We start from the raw sequence: 20320 nt of genomic DNA on the forward strand, positions 1-20320 counted from the left end.
TGTTGGATACACATGGGAGTGCAGCGCCAAAAACACATGGAACCGTAGTGAGAGGAAAAACAGGGTGAAAATGGCCTTATAAAGATATATTTTTACATTTAGGCTGGATTCCGACGAGCTTACGCATATTTGCACAGACAAAGAAATAACACGCAACGATTATCTCAGCTAGTGAAATAGACAATTAGTATAATATGCGTTCTTTCCCTATGAGAATGTGCGAGAAAATATAGTATGCTGCGTATTTTTTTGTGTGATCGAAATGCACAATGTATGTACGTACGTGCGTGTATGTATGTAAGTACGTGCATGTATGTACGTACGTGCATGCATGTATGTATGTATGTATGTACGTGCGTGTTTGTATGTACGTACGTGCGTGTATGTATGTACGTGCGTGTATGTATGTATGTACGTGCGTGCGTGTATGTACGTGCGTGTATGTATGTACGTATGTACGTACATGCGTTTATGTATGTACGTGCGTGTATGTATGTACGCGTACGTACGTGTATGTATGTACGTACGTACGCGTGTGTATGTACGTACGCGTGTGTACACGTACGTCGAATTTGGACAATAATTTGCTGTGTTAAAATTTCATCTTATAGGCCGGATAACAGATTACATAAAATTTTTGAATTTTTATTTTTTATTTGGCATTTTTGGATACACTAATAGCTTTTATTTATTTTCTTGCAAACGTACAGGTGCCATCACAATACTGTACCAAATTAGCACACAGCTAACAAAGCTTCGGAAAAACATACTAATTGTCCAAATGAGATGTCTGGATCTATTAAAGTTGTGGTGAAGAAAAGCAGGGACAGTAAGGGAGGCAGGAAACGGGGCCCGCAGGGCCGTAGGTGAAGGCGATCATGACGGGGTTAACGGGGAGGAAAGGGTTAATATTTTAAATGAAAATAAGGTGAGGTGGAGGTTAAAAGGGAGGGGGTGTAATGAGGGGGAGCAAAGGTTTATGGGATAGAAAGAGCGGGAAGAAAAGGGGGAGGAGTCATTCCGGGAGCAGCAGAGGAAGAAGAAGGACCTGGAACCTGGACGGGGAGAAGAGTGAAGACCGAAGAAAAAAAGACAGCAGGATAAGAATTTAAGCGTGGCAGCTGAGGAGGATCGGGAGGACCTGAAGCAGAGGACGATCGGGTGAAGACAGAAGAAATTAGAAGACCTACCTGAAGACCGGAGCAGGAAGACCGCTGGTGAGAAGATCGGAGCAAGAAGACCGCTGGTGAGAAGACCAGAGCAGGAAGACCGCTGGTGAGGAGATCGGAGCAAGAAGACAGTTAGTGAGAAGACCGGAGCAGGAAGATCGCTGTTCAGAAGACCGGAGCACAAAACACCGTTGGTGACAGGACCTGAGCAGGAAGATTGCCCCCGGTGGAGATCGGAGGTACTGCAGTTCAAGAAGAGCCTGAAGAGATGGAAGCGCTGATGGAGAGGATCCGGGCAGCGGCAGCTGAGCGAGGAATCGGGTGGCTCGAAAGACTGGCAAGTGAGGGAGAGGGGGGAGCGGCGCTTAGCCCCGAGCACGCGCCTGTGCGCCGGCGCCGCACAGGGAGCCCATCTGTGGAACCTCCAGCCGGGCCAGCCCCCGCAGCGGCAGGGGGGGGGGCCAGGGCTGGGAGGAATCCTAATCGGCGGCGTGGTGCTGCGTGCAGCGCAGGTACCCGGGCTGCGAGGGGGCCGGGACCTGCGACTGCACAGTCGGCTCCAGGAGCAGTTAGAGGGGGGGGGCGCTCCAGCGGTGAGGGTAGCAGAGAGGAGCGCCCTTGTCCCAGTTCGGCGAGAGGATCCGTGTCAGGACAGAGCAGAGGGTCCAGAGCTGCTGGAGGGGAGCAGTGTGGACCCAGCGGGAGGGTTAGCCGGGGGACCAGGGGAGGGGAGCTGGAGCAGGTGTTCGGCGGAAGAAGGGGACAGCAGCAGGCTGGTCCGGAGGATTTTATTAATGCCGGTTTTTTGAGTTCCAGCGGGGCGGCTGCGCGCGCAGCGGAGAGGCGGCAGTCGGCGGAGGAATCAGACGGATCGGGCGGGACATGGACGGATCCCAGGATGAGACGCCAGGAAGACGGAGCGGCGGCTGGTGGGCCCACAGCACCTGCGCAGCCCGGTGAGTCTACCACACAAAACACTGTAAATGTTATTGCTAGATCTGTGCCTGTAGGGGGGGGTATAGGTAGTGGTGCGGTCAGTTTTGCTGGTGCGCATGGGGGGGATAACGATTTGAGGGCACTTATGGGTTGTATGTGGGAATTCCTGCGGAGGCAGGAAATGGGGTCGGTCGGTTTGCCTGGAACGGCGTTTAACACGCCGGGTAGTGTGTCGTCTGGCGGGGAGGGCTTCCCCGCTGGGGCGACTGGGGGAGTCCAGGCAGGGGGAACGGGAGGGCCGGACGTGGGGCCATCGCCGGTGGCTGCATGGAGTACTTCAATGGCAACCCCTTCCAGTAGGGTAAGTACTCTAGGGGTCAGCTCGGGGGGGGCAGATGAAACGGCGTCAGGGGTGACGGTTGCCGTACAAACGGAAAGGGACGGGGAAGCAGTGCGGTTGGACGATAGGGCAAAAGGGGAGGTATACGTGTGTTTCGAGGGCCCGTTAGGAGCACATCTTAAGAAGGAAACGAGGGAGAAGATATGGCGGGACGAATTTGTAGAGATATTCTCCCTCTTGCCTTTGGAGAAATTTAATTTGGACAAAGGCAAAAGGACCGAATACAAGAAGGAGGAGGAAGAAAAACGCAGATGGCGTTTAATTCCTCAAACATTTAATAATTGGTTGCAGGCGTTCGCTATATTGGCCAGCGTAATTGGGGAGAAGGCGCCGGAGAACTGTTCCGGCCTCTTCTGTTATCTAGATTCGATAGGCGAGGCGTATCGGGTTTACGGGGGTCAAACCTGGTTAAGGTACGACGAACAGTTTAGGCAACGTAAGGCGGTGAGGCCGTCAATCCGTTGGGACCAAAAAGATATTGGTCTGTGGCTTCGGGTCATGGCACCTAGTCGATTTGGGCAGCCTTTTCACGGGGGAGCCGGGCCATCAGGCCTGGCTTCAACCTCACAGGGGGGAAACCAGGGGGGTCAGTCAGGGGGTAATAGAGTCGGTTTGTGTTGGCAATTTAATGAGGGCCAATGCAAATTCGGAGCAGGCTGCAGATTTAAGCATGTCTGCTCACACTGCAATGGCGGGTCACATGGAGCATCAAAATGCTTTAAGAAAGGAAAAGGAAAGGCCGCAGGAGGGGGTGGAAAAAGGGAGGACGCCGGTGAGGCTGGAAGAGATGGTCAGGTTTCTAAATAGGTATCCTGACAGGGAAAAGGCGAAATTGTTGGAAGAAGGTTTTCGGGGGGGGTTTCACATCCCTCCCCCAAAACATGAGATTCCGTTATCAACAAAAAACCTACTCTCGGCCATGAGGAATCCGGAAGTGGTTTCGGAGAAACTGGCAAAAGAAATTAGCTTAGGGCGGATGGCAGGCCCCTTTCAGGAGCCTCCCCTCCGGAACTTCGTAGTGTCTCCCCTGGGAGTAGTACCTAAGAGGGAACCGAATAAGTTTCGGTTAATACACCATCTTTCTTATCCGAAAGGGGCATCAGTGAACGATGGTATAGACCCTGAGCTCTGTTCGGTGGTTTATACATCTTTTGATGCGGCACTAAAATGGGTAAGAAGGTATGGGAGGGGGGCGCTGTTAGCGAAAGCCGACATTGAGTCGGCGTTCCGCCTTTTGCCGGTTTCTCCAGATAGTATTCGCTTACTTGGTTGTTTTTGGGGAGGTAAGTATTTCGCCGATCGGTGTCTGCCCATGGGATGTTCAATCTCATGTGCATACTTCGAAGCCTTCAGCACTTTCTTGGAATGGGTAGTGAAAGACACTGCAAAGCAGCAGTCAGTAATTCACTACCTTGACGATTTTTTGTGTATTGGCCCAGCGGAATCGCCGATGTGTGCGACTCTGCTGGGAACGTTACAGTGGGTGGCGGATCGGTTCGGGGTGCCTTTGGCTCCCGACAAGACAGAGGGCCCTGCAACTTCTCTTCAGTTTTTGGGCATCTGGATTGATACGGAGGCGATGGTATGTCAATTGCCGGAAGATAAGTTGCGGGATTTAAAATGCGAGGTAGAAAAGACACGGAAAGTCAAGAAAGTCACGCTGAAGGGGCTTCAGTCATTATTGGGCAAGTTGAATTTCGCTTGCAGAATAATGCCTATGGGGCGAATATTTTGTCGAAGAATGGCGTCGGCCACGGCGGGAATTCGAGCACCGCATCACTACATCAGAGTGGGGAGGAGTTTAAAAGGGGACCTAGCAGTCTGGGCTTCCTTTTTAAACAAATACAATGGGAGGTCCATGATAATCTCGGAAGTGAGTGAGAATGTGGACTACGAGTTGTTTACAGACGCGGCAGGGAGTGCGGGATTTGGGGCATTTTGCCAGGGGCAATGGTGTGTTGGGGAATGGCCGGTCAGATGGCGGGAGGAAGGTTTGACGAAGAATCTGGTATTGTTGGAACTGTTTCCAATAGTGGTGGCCGTGGCGCTTTGGGGCGATCGCCTTCAGAACAAGAAGGTGAGGTTCCATTGCGACAATATGGGGGTGGTGCAGGTGATCAATGCTTTGACCGCCTCATCACCCCCGGTGGTGAATTTGTTGCGCCACCTGGTATTGGAAACATTGAAGATGAATATTTGGATAGTGGCGGTGCACGTGCCGGGGATTGAGAATTCAATCGCGGATGCTCTTTCTCGGTTTCAGTGGGAGCGATTCAGGACCCTGGCCCCTCAGGCGGAGGACCGAGGGAGGACGTGCCCGTCTCATCTTTGGAGTGTGGTAAGAGAGCAGTGGGGCATCTAATCGAGAGGTCACTGGCTCAGGGTACTAGAGCTGCGTATATAGCAGCGTGGCAGGAGTGGGAAGGCTGGGTAGGTCAGCTTGGGATAGGAGAGGCGGAGGAAGATAGAGTGGGGGCGCTGTTAAGTTGGTTGGGTAAGGCAGAGCAGGATAATGTTTCGGTGTCACGAGCGAACAGGTTCATGGCAGGGGTAGCATTTGGGTGTAAGTTAAGGGGGGTGGGGGATATAACGAAGAATTTCCTAGTGAGACAAGCGTTGAAGGGTTTTAGAAAAGGTAAAGGCAGTGTGGACTTACGTAGACCAGTTTCGTTTGAGTTGTTAGAAAAGTTAGGGGGGGTACTGGAAGGCCTCTGCGATACGTTGTTCGAAAGATCGTTATTCAGGTTAGCGTTTTCACTGGCATTTTTTGGGGCATTTAGGGTTGGGGAGTTGGTGTCCCCTAGTAAATCAGTTGGGGGAGGTTTACAGGGGGGGGGATGTTAGAAAAGTTGATGACCATTTAGAGTTGGTCATACGCCGATCAAAAACAGATCAGGCTGGGCGGGGACATTTGATTAGATTGGGTAGGGTTCACGGGTCAATAATGTGCCCCGTGTCGGCATGGGTTAGCTATACTGAGGTAGCGGGTAAGAGATTAGGCCCTTTATTGCAGCATGAGGGGGGCCAGTTTTTGTCACGCTTCCAGTTTACAGCGATCTTTAGGAAGGCGCTGAGGGAGCTCGGTTTAGATGAGTCGCAATTTGGGACACACTCGTTTAGGGTGGGGGCGGCTACAGAGGCACAGGTGCAAGGTTTGTCGGGCGAGTCGATTAGAAAAATCGGTAGGTGGCAATCTGGGAGATATAAATTGTATGTTCGTCCCCAGTTGCTGTAACAGTGTTAGGGGGGTAGGGGGTATAATGATAATCAAGGGGTGTTGGTCAATTTTGTTTTCTCCTTTTTGTTTCAGGTCCACAATCGGCGCTTGTGTGGATTATGGGCCACTCATATGTTTATTGGGGGGCGGAGAGGGCTAGTGTGAGGCAGGACGGGAGACAGTTGAGGTTTCCTAGGTCAGAGGCGGTCCTGAGATGGATGGGAGTTAGAGGGATGTCGTGGTGCAAAGTGTTGGAGGAGTTTGAGAGGATGGTGGGTTTAGACAGGGCCCCGGACATAGTTGTTATACATGCAGGGGGGAATGATTTGGGGAAAAGGCCCTTCAGGGATCTATCGAGGGATATCAGGTATGATATCCTGAGATTGTTAGCGGCGCATAAGAAGATGGTGGTGGTCTGGTCAGAGATCGTGCCTAGGCAGGTATGGAAGTTTGTGCGGACTGCAAGAGGATTAGACAAAGCGAGAATAAAGCTTAATAGGGAAGTATCTCGCTTTGTGGGAAGGAATGGGGGGGTCGCGGTGCGACACATAGACCTAGAGTCTGGCAGGGGGAATTATTGGAGACAAGATGGGGTGCATTTAAATGAGATAGGTTTGGACTTGTGGTTAGAGGCAGTTCAGGAGGGAGTGGAGCGCGCCTTGTTGTTGTGGAGGGCGGCGCAGGCTTGAGGTTTCAAGCCATGCTGGCTGTGGCGGTTAGGGAGGGGTCCTTGGAGTCAATATAAGAGGGGGTAAGGGGGGAGGCAGGGGTTAGTAGAGTTACCTCCTCCCCCCTCTGGTTAGTTTTAAATTGTAGGTGGGTCTGTCGCCTCTTGTTTGGCAGGGGGTTACCTGCTAAAGTTGTGGTTGTTAATAGCCGGGGTATGGCTAGATAGCCTCGGGGTCGGGAGGTTGGTGACTCGAGGTAAATGGCGAGTCTCCTGAGTCAGGTGATTGGAGACGGGAGGCGTAGTTTGGAAGATAGGGTTTCCCGAGTCAGGATTTTTAGGAGACGGGAGACAGTTACACCTATCTTCCTTGTTTTTTGGGTGAGGCGACAGATAATTTTGTGGGGAACTCCAAGGATCTCTCCATAGTAGTTAGGATCAGGGTTAAAAAAGTGTTATTCAGGATTTATTGTTGTATGTTATAATAAAATTGGCTGCTGTGGCCAAATTTAATCCAAAAAGAAGTTGTCGGTGTTTATTTTAGATAAGCTAGGTTAAAAGGGGTAATGGGGGGGGGTAAGTGGTCACAGCGACGACTCCGTTGTACCTAGTCATGTAGCTTATAGCGGTTTAGAGATTTATTAGAGATCTCCTGTGTGATCGTTGTCCGGGTCTCCTGGACTCATGGTTAGTGTAGGGAATAGCGGTATAACCAGGAGCTTAGAAGTTCGCCCGCTAGCTTCACGTTTTGTCTAAAATGTCAAGTAATACCTGTTCTTTATAATCAGCCTATCTGTTAGTAGTGGTTGCATTTTTGGCTTCTGTATGCAGTGTTTTCTATCTCTGTGTATTCTGTTCCGTCTGTTATATGCCATGCGTGTGTCCTGTGGCTCCTAGGATCAGCTATGGCCCAGTTCCGAAGACCGCTGGGCCACCCTCTTATTTGGGCGATGTCTACGCTTAGGTTGGGCCACTGTCGACCCCCCCCCCCCCCTTTTAGCACAGGGTCAGTGGCATGGATTCCATGTGAATTTCCTGTGTGCATGTATACTACTAGACTACTAGTCCTTTGGTCACGATGGTGTTGGCAGTCTGCTAAATCTGCCCACACGATCATAACAGTCTGTTCAGAAAGCCACATAGTACTGATTACATTTTGGGTCCCATTTGTGCATACTAACATAACATTAGGGCCACAATGGGTACATTTCTGAAAACAATACAAACAGGGGTATCCATTTTGGGGTGTCAGTGCACATGAAAATGATTTTGGGGGAAAAAATTTTAGAATAGCACATTACCCGAACACATTAAAAAAAAAAAAATCTAAATTGCATTAATTCCTGAAAATGTGGGATCTAAATAATGTGGCGCGCATGCGCAGAAGCCGGCGAGCCCGGCAAATTCAAAATCTCCCTGCACCCGGCTGTCACAGATAGCCGAGTGCAGGGAGATATGACTGGGATAACGGTGATCATATAAAGTTAAAAAGTAAAAAAAAAAAAAAAGTTAAAAGTTTAAAAAGTTAAAGTTTCATCTCCCCTTACGGATCGTATCCGTAAGGGGGATGAAATTACGTACCCAAGGTCCCGGATTTGTTCCCTGGTGGGATGTTGATCCGTGGACCTTACCCCAGCTTCTGCGCATGCGCCCGTCAGCATGATGGCGGACGCATGCGCAAAAGTGAAAGATTGCCCAATAAATGTAACATCTCCCTGCTGCTGGCTACCAAAGGTCGCCAAGAGCCTGGAGATGTCATGGGGAGCCGCGGTATACGGTTACTGGTCACGTGATCGCCGTTATCCAATGCATAATGGCGATCACGTAAAAGTTCTTTAAAAAGTGGCAGTTTCATCTCCCCTCACCGAAGCGATCGGTGAGAGGAGATGAAACATCTTCTCGGAGGCTTCCGCATTTGAATCCAGATGCGATTATCCTCCATGGATCCTGCCAGCTCCTGGGTATGCGCCCGCCGGCAAAATGCCAGACACATTCGCAGGAGCTGGGGAGCCCAGGAAATTTTAAATCTCCTTGCTCCCAGCGACCAATGGTTGCTGCGTGCTTGGAGCAGTGACCGGGGGCCTCGTTGAGCGGTCCCCGGTCACATGATAAAGTAGCAAACTAACATTAGGCCGGTCACACATGACCGGAGAGGAATTACGGGTTCTGCATGCGCTTGATCAACGGTAATCCACGGATCAATCGTATGCATTGGATTACACAATTCCCCCCAATTAGCGGGTCGGAATTGCGTAATCCACTCGCAGAAACCACACACACATATATACACACACACACACAAGGCTCTCACCCTGCAGCTGCTCCTCCTCAGCGATGCTCTCCTTGCTGCAGAGATCATGTTCTCTGCACTCCCCTTCCCTCCTCCGCGGCCGTTGTCAGTCTGCTATCGGCACTCCTCTATTACTGTCTGCATTAGACAGAACAAGCCGAGAGCAGACTGCCTACTGACAGCAGCACGGAGGAGTGAGGGAACTTACTGCATAGGCGGCGGGCCGGATTCGGCCCGCGGGCATTGTTTGACACCTGTGCTCTAGATCATACAAACTTCTAGGCTGTGGGAGTTGCCGTCCTAAATGCGCAGACCGGTGCCAGCGGCCGGCGAGTGACGTTTCTGTGTGGGGCTCTGCGATCCCCGCACAGAAATAGAGCATGCCGCGGTTTGTTTTCCACGTGTGATTTCGCGCGGACAAACCGAGGCCGTCTGCCTAGGATTGCGTTTTCTAACGCAATCCTATAGCAGCTTCCATGGGTGGAAATTCTGCGGGAAATCCGGCAGCGGAATTTCCGCCCGTGTGCACGGGGCCTAGGGCTGCTCTAAGACGTGCATTCAGAAAACACAGCTTAAAATCGTGGGTTTTTTACCTCAATTTTGAGCAGCACTTTTGAACGCATGGTAAAGCGGTTTTAATGCACCCCACAATTGTGATGGGTGGGGAGGTGCGTTAGAAAACGCAAATACAGGAACAGATAGCGCTTAAAAATCACCGCTTCCGAGCTCACGTCTGAGTAATCGCATTCAAATCAATGGAAGCAGTATACCGCAATAAAAAGCGGTGTGTGTGTGTGATTTTCATCTAGTGCAGGAAACGCGGTAATAGGGCTAATTCATGTATGGAAATTCGTTTTGCAGCTGTATGCAGCATGATTTAGGTATGGGTACGCGGTGAGAAAGGTAAGGGGGGGCCCTGAGCTGAACTTTTGCACCCGGGCCCTTGAGCCTTTAGGTACGCCCCTGACCCTAAGGGTGTTTCTCACCTCATCTTTCTGCGTTTTATATACAAAAATGACAGGAAAGGGTTGTGACCCGGCGGCCGTCGCAGGGAGAAGATGACCATCGCCACTGTATGCCACGGAAAGGGGTGAACGCGCGTGTGAACTGGCATTTCAAGCGCAACCCGATTACTGTAAACCTTGTTTATGCACAAATACGCTCCACTGCGACAATAGTCTTGGCGTGTACACTCGTCTGCCGAAGCCCTAGGGCCTCTTTCACACGGCGTGCTAAATTTAGCAGAAAAGCGGTCGCAGAAACCGCAATGATTTTTACGTGCATTTGCGCTCCCGATATTCCATTAGAGTCTAAGGGGGTAAGCAAATTCGCTCTCATATGCATAAAATTGCGCCGAGGGCTCCTTCACACGAATGTACTTTAGTCCCCTTATAGTTCTGATCCCAGGAATGCACAAAAATAAAGACTGAAAAACTGGTTGCTCATTAGTGCTTAAACCAGGTCAGTCATGAAGGAGTTAACTGCGGGCATTCACTGCTGGTCAGTGAGGTTACAGATGGAGGGTTGTTAGGTGAATTGCATGTAAATCTGCAATAGTTTGGGGGACTCCCAGCAGACAGAGGGGTTCTCCTCCAGCAAGCAGGCAGCACATGGTTAACTACCTAAGCCGGGTGCGGGTGAATGCAACGCTTGTATGAAAGAGGCCTAAAGCTGCGGGGGGGGTTTTCTCCCCCCTTCCCCCATGCACAGATATACGTTGTCCTCGTGTGCAGGGGGGGGGGATGGAAGAGCCAGGAGCAGGAACTGAGCTCCCGCCCCCCCCTCTCTGCCTCCTCTCCGCCCCTCTGCACTATTTGCAATGGGGAGAGGTGGGGCAGGGGCGGGGCTAATTCTCGGAACTTAGCCCCGCCCTGCCTCTTCCCATTGCAAATAGTGCAGAGGGGCGGAGAGGGGGACGGGAGCTCAGTTCCTTCTCCTGGCTCTTCCATCCTCCCCCCCCCCCCCCCCTGCACATTACATAGAGAACGCCCACAAGTGACCCCATTTTGAAAACTAGACCCCAGAACAAATTTATCTAGGGGTGTACTGCACATTTTGACCCCACAGCTTTTAAATGAATTCAAGCAAAGCAAAAGGAAAAAAATTGTGATTTTCGTTTTTTGGCAATTTTGTCATTTTAAAAACAGCATTTTTGTACAGCACACACATGAATTAAGATTTGCACCCCAAAATAGATACCCCTGTTTGTCCAGTGTTCAGAGACATACCCATTGTGGCCCTAATCTTATGTCTGGATGCACAAAGGGGCCCAAAATGTAAGGAGTAGTCGGTGGCTTTCAGAACTGAAATTTAGCATGAAGGGGATTTCGGCCCCATAGCACACTTGTAGAGCCCTTGAGCGGCCAAAACGACAGAGAACCCCTACAAATGACCCCATTTTGAAAACTAGACCCCTTAACGAATTCATCTAGTGGTGTACTGCGTATTTTTACCGCACAATTTTTGAATAAATCTAAGCAGTAGGAAAAATTTCAATTTTCATTATTTTGGCAGTTGTATCAATTTAATCGGACGTAAAAACACTATGGGCTGGTCGTTAAGGGGTTAAACCATCGGATGGTTGGCTCTGAGCCAGTCATATATGTATCTCATGGGCTAGAGATGTACCTTGAAGCTTCTAGGGCCCTAACAGGGCTTTCCCCACCATGTGCCATTTATAATACTAGTGTGGCAGGAGAGTGACTGCCACCTCTGTACACCTTATTTCTCTATCAAGGAGTACAGTCATTGCCTCTAGGGAGTACTTAGTCTGTCCTGGTATTGTGATGAAGGTAGGTACAACACATAGTGCCATGATAACCTTTGCTGAATTTTTAAGTAATTTATTTGAGAAGGGAATACTTGGCCAAGGAATGTTGGAAAACCCTATTCTAGATGCTCATGGTCTGCTTGTATCTTGTGCGCACTCTTCTCTGAACACACACCCTTAGGGCTAATTCACATGGACATATGTCTCCCAATGTGAAAAATACATGCGTAGTAAGCAGTGCTAAAAGCCCACTGATTTGTCTAGGGCTTCTCACACCAGCGTTTTTTATTCACGTCTGTGGAAAAAAAATTGCACCGTGTCCTATTTTGGTGCGGAATATGCACCTTATCTAGTTTTTGGGGATTTAACAGGCGTAGTAAATGTGCATATGAAAAATACGTGGGACACATACTCCCGTCTGAGTGAGCCCTTAATCTATGGGGGTTTGCCTTTGTTTCCGCAGGAGAAATCAGCTTGTCCAGGCCTGTCTGTTTCCTTCGGGGATGCTAGGATATTCTAGGATATATATATATTTATGCATATGCATATAGTCGCTTATAAATTATATTGGAAAATTTTAATTTTTGATTATACAAGGTATTACTTTTATTTGCTGAGATTGAAATACCCTTCTAAGCCTTCAGTCACAGATGTAAAAGAATTTGGCGGAAATAACAGTGACAACGAACATAGTGGCGGACATAATAGGTAACGCCACCACCACAGCGGGGAAAATATCTATATTATACTATCACATACAGGACACGATCAATGCATGCAACCCGATACCAACAAAAGCAAAATGGTGGATCATGTGAGCGGGAACCGCATACAGCGGCTCCCGGTGACAGCTCCCTGCTCTCGGCTACTCATTCTAGTCGAGAGCAGGGAATTTTTAAATTTCCCGGGCCTCCCGGCTCTCTGTGCATGCGCGTGACGTAATGCGTCTGGCGCGGACGCGCAGACGCCGGCGGCAGTGCCGGGGAGAAGACAGAAGGATCCGGACGCTGCGGAGGACCGGAGGTGAGTACTCTCAGCTCCCCTTACGGATCCGATCCGTAAGGGGAGCTGAAACTTTAATTGTTTTTAACTTTCCATTGAGTTTAACGCGATCGCGTGACCGGGGGTGGGGTCCCGCGGCCCGGGATGACAGCTCCATGCTGTCCAATCACAGCAATCTATTGCTGGAGGAGAGTTCTCAAACCTCGCTTACAGCAATAGATCATTTGTCAGTGCAGGGGAAGCCCGGGCCGCTGCCCATTCATTTCAATGGGTGACACAGGGCTGAAAACGTCCCAAAATAGAACATGCAACGCTGTTAAAGCGCAGCGTTGAAGACACAGCATTTTTAGCCTTGTGTGAGCAGCCCCATTGAAATGTATGGGTGCGTTGTACAGCGTTTAGCGCAGCACTAAAAACTGTACAAAAACACCTGTGTGAGGGAGGTCCAAGGGTCCTTTTACACAAAACGAGTGTCAGGCAAACAATGCCCGACATTCATCCCTGTGGTGCTCGCTCTGCACAGGAGCGAGCATTGCTGGATCGCTGACAGCGCAGCCAGCAGGGAGGCGGGGCAGCTGGAGGAGAGTTCTGCTCACCTCCATTCACTGTAAGCAGCAGACGTTCAGTACTGGACGGCTGCTGCTTACACCGAGAAATGTGTTTGGATTTTAAGCTGCTTAAAAGTGAACAACTGGACGATTCTGATCCAGTCGTTCAGTTTCTGCATGTTTTTACATGGGACAATTATCGTTCAAAACCCCGCGGGAGAACACAAGCTACTTACTAGTATTAAGAGGCACAAGCTACTTACTATTGACATCGTGTGACATTAGGCCGGTCTGTTGGTCGAACTCAGATCTTAGGAACGAAAATGTCCAAGTCACCTAAAAATATGTATGGAATTAGTCTAACGAGTTCTGGATGTGTTCCTTTCCTGCGCAATTACGCAGCGTATCACGCACCTCCTGGCATATCACATGTATATTTGTGCATCCCCATTGACGTCTATGGGGACTTTTGGTGTGCAAAAGTGCCGCAAAATAGAGTATGCTGCATATTTTTTTTTGCATGAAATGTAAAGATGCGCACTTGTGAACGAACCCGTTCATTAGGGCTCTATTCGCTGCATAAATGCGCACACAAACACACCGATGTGAAGCCAGGCTTAAGAGTTCCTTCACATGGACATTTACACGCGTGTGTTAGCATGCGCAAACTTTCTGAGCACAATATGCAGAGAATAAAACCCATTGATTTCAACGGATTGGTTTTCGTTTCCTTTTTTTGCCCAAATGCGAAAAAACCGCTGCATGCTCTACTTTTGTGTGCATTTAAAGTCTGTTAAAAAGAAAGCATAGGTTAGTTTTTAAAAAGCACATTGCACTTACCTGCATCAGCGTTCTGCAGCTTCTTCTATTCTTCTTTTAAAGATGGCGCCGCTGGTCTTCTCCCACGGTGGACCGCGGGTCTTCTCCCATGGTGCACCGTGGATTTTCTTCTCCTTCCTTGCGTTCCATTGCCGATTCCAGCCTCCTGATTGGCTGGAATCGGCACACGTGACGGGGCGGAGCTACGATGACGACGCGGTGAGCAGCTCTCCGGCACGAGCGGCCCCATTCACCAGGCAGAAGACCGCACAGCGCAAGCGCGTCTAAAAAAGCAAGAAGCCAGCGAAATTAGACGGAGCCATGGAGACGGGGACGCCAGCAACGGAGCAGGTAAGTGAATAACTTCTGTATGGCTCATATTTAACCCCTTAGTGACCAAGCCTGTTTGCGCCTTAATGACCAGGCCAAATTTTCCAAATCTGACATGTGTCACTTTAACATGGAAAAACACCAGAAAGGTTTTGCATATCCAAGCGATTCTGACATTGTTTTTTCGCCACATGTTGTGCTTCATTTAGGCGGAAAAAATAGACCGATAGAAATTGTGTTTATTTATTAAAAGCGCCACAATTGGGAAAATTTTGAAAAAAATCGTCATTTTTTCACATTTCCAACTGCAATATCTTAAATATGTGCAAACATAATATAGAAATTTTTGCTAAGATTTATATTTCCACCCGTTTACTTTATTTTGGGCGCACATTGGAAAAACTTTCGTTTTTTTTTAACTATTTAGGAGACGTACAAATTTAACATTACTTTTTAGCATTTTGAGGAACACTTTGTTTTTCTATACCAAGCCGAGATTGGAAAGGCTCATGAGTGTCAGAATAATAGATACCCCCCCAAATGACCTCATTTTAAAAACTACACCCCTTAATGTATTCACTGAGGGGTGTCATGAGTATTTTGACCCCACAGTTTTTTTTCAGGAATTAATTCAATTTAGAGGAGAAAAAGTAAAATTTCATATTTTTGCAAATCTGTTATTTTAAAGACATATTTTTTTCCTATAGTTTACATGAAAATCATGATTTACACCCCAAAATGGATACCCCTATTTCTCCCGTGTTCAGAAATATACCCATTGTGGCCCTATTGTTATATCTGAGTCCACAACAGGGCCCAAAATGAAAGGAGTAGTCAGTGTCTTTCAAAACAGAAATTTTGCTTGAAGTCCTTTTAGGCCCCATAGCACACATGTAGAGTTCTTGAGCGCCCAAAACAATAGAAACCCCCCACAAATGACCCCATTTTGAAAACTAGACCCCTTAAGGAATTTATCTAGGGGTGTACTGCATATTTTGACCCCACAGTTTTTGAATGAATTCAAACCAAGCAAAAGGAAAAAATTGTGATTTTCGTTTTTTCGGCAATTCTGTCATTTTAAAAACAGCTTTTTTTGTACAGCACACAAATGAAGGAAGACTTGCACCCAAAAATGGATACCCCTGTTTGTCCCGTGTTCAGAGACATACCCATTGTGGCCCTAATCTTATGTCTGGATACACAACGGGGCCCAAAATAAAAGGAGTAATCGGTGGCTTTCAGAACATAGATTTTGCTTGAAGTCCTTTTAGGCCCCATTGCCCACTTGTAGAGTTCTTGAGCGCCCAAAACCATATAGAACCCCCACAAATGACCCCATTTTAAAAACTAGACCCCTTAACGAATTTATCTAGGGATGTACTGCATATTTTGACAGTGGCGGCGCGGTTACGTGCAGGGAGTGTGGTGGCGGCGCGGTTACGTGCAGGGAGTGTAGTGGCGGCACGGTAACATGAGGGAATTGTGGTGGCGGTGCGGTTACGTGCGGGGAGTGTGGTGACGGTGCGGAGAGTGTGGAGGCGCAATGGTTACATGAGAAAGGTGTGGTGATGGTACGGTTACATGCTGGGAGTGTGGTGGCGGTACGGTTACATAAGGGCGGTGTGGTGATGGTGGGGTTACATGCGGGGAGTGTGGTGACGGTGTGGTTACATGCTGGGGAGTGTAGTGACGGTGTGTTTACATGCGGGGAGTGTGGAGGCGGCGCGGTTACATGCGGGGAGTGTGGAGGCGGTACAGCTGCACAAGGGGAGTGTGGTGGGGATGCTGATTTTCGCACCTGTGATGGAACCCCTAACAATAATTTGTGCCGTGCCATTTCCATAAATGTCATAGAAGGCAATGAAAATGAAGTGAACAGTTTAGCATACAGTAATGCCCCTTTCGCACGGGCCAAAAATCTCACTTACCCAAAGGAACCAGCTTATTCACACTCATGAGGCTCTATTAGACTACATAAATAGGTACGCAGCATGTTCTACTTTAGGGCTCATGCGATGTACTGCCGTGTGACACGTGGTGAATCAGTATATCAGTGAGTATATGGCCGCTCTCTGTGATTTTTTTTTTTTGTTGTCTGACTTTTATTGATCCATTCACATTAGCGTGTAAACACTGTGTGTAGATCCGAGCGAGGAAAAGATGGCAGCTTGCTCTATTTCTCCACATACCACGCAGTGTGAGCCCTATACTTTTGTATGGGCAGCGTATATACAGCACTGTCCATACGCAATACATATGCAACCCCCACGATGAAACAGAGCAGGGAATTAGAAGAAAAAAGACAGTCACACATCGCATGATCGTGTACATGAGATACGTAGTCATGCGCAGTACACTCGCTGCCATACGCAGTCGGCATCACATAGACCGTTAGTACACTACGGGACACCCGCATTGTTTTATGCATATAGTCGCTTATAAATTATATTGGAAAATTTTAATTTTTGATTATACAAGGTATTACTTTTATTTGCTGAGATTGAAATACCCTTCTAAGCCTTCAGTCACAGATGTAAAAGAATTTGGCGGAAATAACAGTGACAACGAACATAGTGGCGGACATAATAGGTAACGCCACCACCACAGCGGGGAAAATATCTATATTATACTATCACATACAGGACACGATCAATGCATGCAACCCGATACCAACAAAAGCAAAATGGTGGATCATGTGAGCGGGAACCGCATACAGCAGCTCCCGGTGACAGCTCCCTGCTCTCGGCTACTCATTCTAGTCGAGAGCAGGGAATTTTTAAATTTCCCGGGCCTCCCGGCTCTCTGTGCATGCGCGTGACGTGCGTGACGTGTCGGGGAGAAGACAGAAGGATCCGGACGCTGCGGAGGACCGGAGGTGAGTACTCTCAGCTCCCCTTACGGATCCGATCCGTAAGGGGAGCTGAAACTTTAATTGTTTTTAACTTTCCATTGAGTTTAACGCGATCGCGTGACCGGGGGTGGGGTCCCGCGGCCCGGGATGACAGCTCCATGCTGTCGGCTACCTCCGGTAACCGGCAGCATGGAGCTATCACGTCCTGAGCCTGCAGGGCTGTCATTCCTAGAGGATGCATAAAACTATGTCCTCTAGGAATAAAGCCCAGCCGGCCAGGACGTAGAATCCCGATGGGGCCGTCGTTAAGGGGTTAAAGAGCCGATTCCATGGGAAAAACGCATTTTCCGTCAGCTCTGTACAGGTAAGCGGAAACATTTGTCCATTTTCATCAACAAATATTTAATTGATTTTCTAAATTATTGATTTGACAAAGTACATAAAATGCAAATCACAATAATAAAGTATATAATAAAACAAAAGAACTGTTGTGATGAGTCTATGGATGAACCTCGCCTTGTTTCTCAGTGGTAACGCGTCTAAATCATATTCCACATTATTTGAAAGATGCAAAATTGGCCAATCGTTACATTTCGTATTATTCGGTTTGCATAATTTAATTCTTAACCCCTTAGTGACCAGCCCATAGTGTTTTTACGTCCTGCCCAAGTGGGCCTTAATCCCTGAGGACGTAAAAACATGTGTCTGGGTGGATGACAGTGATCATGTAAAGTTAAAAAAAAAAGTGTGAAAAAGTAAAAAAAAAGTTTAAAAAGTTTTTTAAAAGTTTAAAAAAGGGGGGGCGGAGCTACCTGATGCCGGAGTAAGTCGCTTCTGAGACGCGCTCCGGCGGCCGCGGCTTCTTTAAGGCTCCACAAGCTATCACAGCGGCACAGAGAGACGTCATGGGGCGCAAGAGAGCCCAGAACACCTCGGGGCGCACTCCGGAACGCAGTGCAGGCAGTTTGGAGCCGTTCCTGAGACCGCAAGCAGAGGCGGCCGGTGAGCGGGGAAAAATCAAGATGGCGCCGACGGGAGGTCCGGCGCGACCTAGCAGCAGCGTGCAGAAGGAGAGAGCCGCTGAGACGGACGACTCGGACGATAGCGCAAGCTGCCAGTCCAGGGAGCCCAGATCCACAAACTGCTCACAGTCGCAGGGAGGATCGCAAAGCAGGTCAGATAAAATCCACCCTGACACGGCAACACCACAGGCCGAGCTACAGCACTCCCCACCAGGCACACAAACAGCAGCGGGGGAGGGGCGGCCCACAAAGGACACAGAAGAACTGGCAGTATCTCAAGAGCCCTGTAGCCCCCCCATGCTCCCCCTATTCATCACCCTCAGGGGCAAACACAAGGGGCCCACGCCAGCACCCTCCACCAGACTCACATTGCGAAGAGGAGCAATGGGATTGGCGCGCACACCTGCGTTCACTCCCCACCAAAAGAGATCTGGACGAATCTCTATATAAGCTCGAACAATCCCACAAAAGAGACATTACAGGTCTACAAAAAGACATCCTGCACGTAGGTCAACGCCTTGGGGAAGTGGAGGAAATACAGGAAAAGCTAATTGACACTGTCGACTCGCACAGAAAGGTCATCCAAGCACAGTCGGCCCAAATTTCGGAGTTGTTTCTTCACTTAGACGACCTTGAAAACCGCCATAGGCGGAACAATTTGCGCATAAGAGGCCTAGACGAAAGGGTCGAGCACAACCAACTTGCCACCTGGGCACAAAAATTCTTCAACGACTTACTGAAACGCCCACCAGAAGACCTCATAGAGATCGACAGAATACACCGCACTCTGGGCCCGCGCTCCGCAGACCCCGCAAGGCCGCGAGATGTAGTGTGCAGAGTGCACTTCTTCCAGGAGAAAGAACAGATAATGAGAAGCGCTAGAGATGCTGGAAATCTACACTACAAGGGGTCCCCCATTCTCATCCTACAAGACCTTTCCCGCCGCACACTTCAACAAAGAAGAGCACTAAAACCACTACTGACGGCGCTGAGAGATAAGGACATTCTATATCAATGGGGCTACCCCTTCCAACTGCAGGCGCGCAAAGGGAACAAAAGAGCAACCTTTAGGTCCCTGGGGGATCTGCCCAATTTCCTGCACACATTCGAACTCCCGATGATTGACTTACCGGACTGGCCCAGACACGTAGGGGCGCTGGCTCCCGCTGTGGGCTCCCCATGGCAAAGAGCCAGCGACAAAACCAAACGCTGACAACCCAGACCCTCTCTTCTGAGATGCCGACCAACTGTCAAGAGACAAACGCAAGCCGACGTCCCCGCTTGCCCACCCGCTCCAGAGACCCGCTGAGACATCACTAACGCTCCTGAGAACGGAGCCACTAAGCTATAGCCTTAAAATGTTATTCTGTTTAACTGTTATATTTGTTCTAGCCGCGGCCGTAACGGGGCACAGCTCCGATGCCAGGTTTCGTTCGTTCCCCAGCAGAGGGTGCAGCCCGGGCGCTGCCACGTAAGGTGTTTTCCTTAAACTGCACTGAGGAAAGTTTAATGGGGCCTCACCCCATATATGTTATATTTCTCCTGTCTGTTTCTGTGTTGTTCTTTCACCCCCCCTTCCCACCTCTCCCACTTGTGCCTTACCCCCCCCCCCCCCCACCCTAAGATTGGTCACCTAGCATTCCAAAACACGCTCACTCAACTACTAGAGATATGGCCAACGTAACAGTCTGCACTTACAATGTTAAAGGCCTGAACACTCCGGGGAAAAGAAGCCAAGTTCTGTATCACTTACATAAGAAAAAAATAATGGTAGCCTTACTGCAAGAGACCCACTTTAAAGCAGACAACATTCCACGCTTTTCCTCTAAATTCTACACCACGTGGGTCCACAGCCCGCACCCCACAAAAAAGGCGAGGGGGGTCTCGGTGGCACTACACAAGTCCTTCCAACATGAGGTGATCGATCAAATGGTCGACCCACAGGGCCGTTACATTCAGGACCAGATCTCCTTCGGGCTGACAACTTTGAGAAAACTGGCTGACTTCGCCGATGGCTCTGACGTGATCCTAGGCGGCGACCTTAATCTAGTGATGGACCCAGGACTGGACTCGTCGGTTGGTAAGTCCCCCATCTCCCACGCAGCACGTCGCACATTCAAAAAAGAACTAAATAGGCTGAGGTTGGTGGACCTGTGGAGGATTTTGCACCCCGGGGTCAGGGACTATAGCTTCCATTCGGCGGTGCATAACAGCTACAGCCGAATAGACCACCTTTTTATATCCCACAGACTGTTGGACCATGGCCCCTCATGCTCCATAGGCCCCTTCCTGTGGTCAG

The 20320-nt window shown here is 49.2% G+C and overlaps 1 long non-coding RNA gene across 2 annotated transcripts; it reads left to right on the forward strand.

Moving 5' to 3' along the window:
• The first annotated feature begins 1912 nt into the window (after nt 1-1912).
• Nucleotides 1913-20078, forward strand: LOC136601078 (uncharacterized). 2 transcript variants are annotated; one of them, XR_010789292.1, is made up of 3 exons: nt 1913-2125; nt 4769-4843; nt 19981-20078. It is a non-coding gene; the product is annotated as an uncharacterized lncRNA (long non-coding RNA). The 2 variants fall into 2 exon arrangements; XR_010789291.1 differs by lacking the exon at nt 19981-20078 and adding an exon at nt 5816-6036.
• Nucleotides 20079-20320: the final 242 nt, after the last annotated feature.

The sequence above is a fragment of the Eleutherodactylus coqui genome, unplaced genomic scaffold, assembly GCF_035609145.1.
Source record: "Eleutherodactylus coqui strain aEleCoq1 unplaced genomic scaffold, aEleCoq1.hap1 HAP1_SCAFFOLD_30, whole genome shotgun sequence".
Classification (NCBI taxonomy): domain Eukaryota; kingdom Metazoa; phylum Chordata; class Amphibia; order Anura; family Eleutherodactylidae; genus Eleutherodactylus; species Eleutherodactylus coqui.